At 41.1% G+C, this 2,500-nt stretch overlaps 1 non-coding gene across 1 annotated transcript; it reads left to right on the top strand.

The window, feature by feature from the left end:
* The first annotated feature begins 1,660 nt into the window (after positions 1 to 1,660).
* Positions 1,661 to 1,779, top strand: LOC123688479. The gene has a single exon (XR_006749996.1). It is a non-coding gene; the product is annotated as a 5S ribosomal RNA (ribosomal RNA).
* Positions 1,780 to 2,500: the final 721 nt, after the last annotated feature.

The following is a 2,500-nucleotide window of genomic DNA, read 5'->3' as shown; positions in this document are numbered from 1 at the left end:
TATCGGAATTTCCTCAAATTTCATTTGGTTGCCTCCTAATGCTTATTAAAAATGATAACCAACAATCAGAATCATTATTTATCATTTATTTCAATTTTTATAATGAAAAACGTTCACGTCCTTTCGCGCCTCTCGATCGTCGTTTACGTGATGCATCGGTCAGCCCTAGTTTACGTGGTGCATCGGTAAGATCGAGTTCACGTTCTGCATCGGTCTGCCCGAGTTTACGTGGTGCATCGGTAAGATCGAGATTACGTGGTGCATCGGTAAGATCGAGTTCACGTTCTGCATCGGTCTGCCTGAGTTTACGTGGTGCATCGGTATGATCGAGTTTACGTTCTGCATCGGTGTGATCTAGTTTACGTTGTGCATCGGTAAGATCGAGATTACGTGAAGCATCGGTATGATCGAGTTTACGTTCTGCATCGGTCTGGACTCTGAGATATATTTTCGACGTGAAAATGTTCCGATACAACTTTTGAACCAGGATAGTTAGAGAGATGATTTTTTCTGGGATGTACGTTGATTGGGGAATGGATTGTGGAAAATAACTTGCCATGACCGAGGTGTTCTCGAATTTTTTTTTTTTTTCGAAAAATATTTTCTGATTTTGGATTTCACTCAAATTTGATTTCGTTGCCTTCTAATGTGTTCTAAAAGAGTAAATCAGTAATCAGAATCGAAAAATATTTTTCGGATTTTTTTTTTTTTGAAAAAAAATTTTCTGATTTTGGAATTTCCTCAAATTTGATTTGGTTGCCTTCTAATGTGTTTTTAAAGCGTAAATCAGTAATCAGAATCAATATTCATTGTCGACTTTAATTTTTATAAGGAAAAATGTTCACGTCCTTAAACGCCTCCCCATCATTAGCCCGAGTCCAAGTCGATGTCAGTCCCGAGCGGACGGTGTCAGATACTACCTATCGCCCCGGTCTGGACTTGGCGAGGTATTTCGACGTGAAATGTTCCGATACAACTTTTGAACCAGGATAGTTAGAGAGATGATTTCTTCTATGTTGTACGTTGATTGTGGAATGGATTGTGGGAAATAACTTGCCATGACCCAGGTGTTCTTGAATTTTTTTTTTTTTCGAAAAAAATTTTCTGATCTTGAAATTTCCTCAAATCTGATTGCGTTGCCTTCTAATGTGTACTAAAAGAGTAAATCAGTAATCAGAATCAATATTCATTGTCGACTTTAATTTTTATAAGGAAAAATGTTCACGTCCTTAAACGCCTCTCCATCGTTACCCCGACTCCAAGACGATGTTAGACCGGAGCGGACGGTGTCAAATGCGACCGATCTCCCCGGTCTGGACTTAGCGAGATATTCCGACGTGAAATGTTCCGATACAAAAATTTAACTGTGATAGTTAGAGAGATGGTTCCTTTTGTGATGTACGTTGATTGTGTAATAGAATATGGAAATAAACTTGAGATGACCGAGGTCTTCTGGGATTTTTTTTTTTTTTCGAAAAATATTTTTCGATTTCGGAAATCCCTCAAATTTCATTGAGATATGTCCTAATGTGTTCTTAAAACTTAAATCAACAATCAGAATTAATATCCAAAAGTTATTTCATTTTTTATAAGGAAAAACGTTCACGTCCTTTCCGCTCCCAAAAAGTGAGATATCATAGAAAATATCGCTATATTTGTTGTTTACGGCCATACCACGCTGAAATTGCCAGTTCTCGTCAGAACACTGAAGCCAAGCAGCGTCGGGCGCGGTTAGTACTTGGATGGGTGACCGCTTGGGAACACCGCGTGCTGTAAGCTTTTTTTTTACGTTCTGCATCGGTCTGCCGAGATAACGTGGTGCATCGGTATGATCGAGTTTACGTTCTGCATCGGTAAGATCGAGATTACGTGATGCATCGGTAAGATTGAGATTACGTGGTGCATCGGTAAGATCGAGTTTACGTGGTGCATCGGTAAGATCCAATTCACGTTCTGCATCGGTAAGATCCAGTTCACGTGGTGCATCGGTAAGATCGAGATTACGTGGTGCATCGGTAAGATCGAGTTTACGTGGTGCATCGGTAAGATCCAATTCACGTTCTGCATCGGTAAGATCCAGTTCACGTGGTGCATCGGTAAGATTGAGATTACGTGGTGCATCGGTAAGATCGAGTTTACGTGGTGCATCGGTAAGATCCAATTCACGTTCTGCATCGGTAAGATCCAGTTCACGTGGTGCATCGGTAAGATTGAGATTACGTGGTGCATCGGTAAGATCGAGTTTACGTGGTGCATCGGTAAGATCCAATTCACGTTCTGCATCGGTAAGATCCAGTTCACGTGGTGCATCGGTAAGATCGAGATTACGTGGTGCATCGGTAAGATCGAGTTTACGTGGTGCATCGGTAAGATCCAATTCACGTTCTGCATCGGTAAGATCCAGTTCACGTGGTGCATCGGTAAGATTGAGATTACGTGGTGCATCGGTAAGATCCAGTTCACGTGGTGCATCGGTAAGATGGAGATTACGTGGTGCATC

This window comes from Harmonia axyridis, chromosome X (genome assembly GCF_914767665.1).
Source record: "Harmonia axyridis chromosome X, icHarAxyr1.1, whole genome shotgun sequence".
Taxonomy (NCBI): domain Eukaryota; kingdom Metazoa; phylum Arthropoda; class Insecta; order Coleoptera; family Coccinellidae; genus Harmonia; species Harmonia axyridis.
The sequence above is the reverse complement of the archived record's forward strand: the minus strand, read 5'-3'. Positions and strand labels throughout refer to the sequence as shown.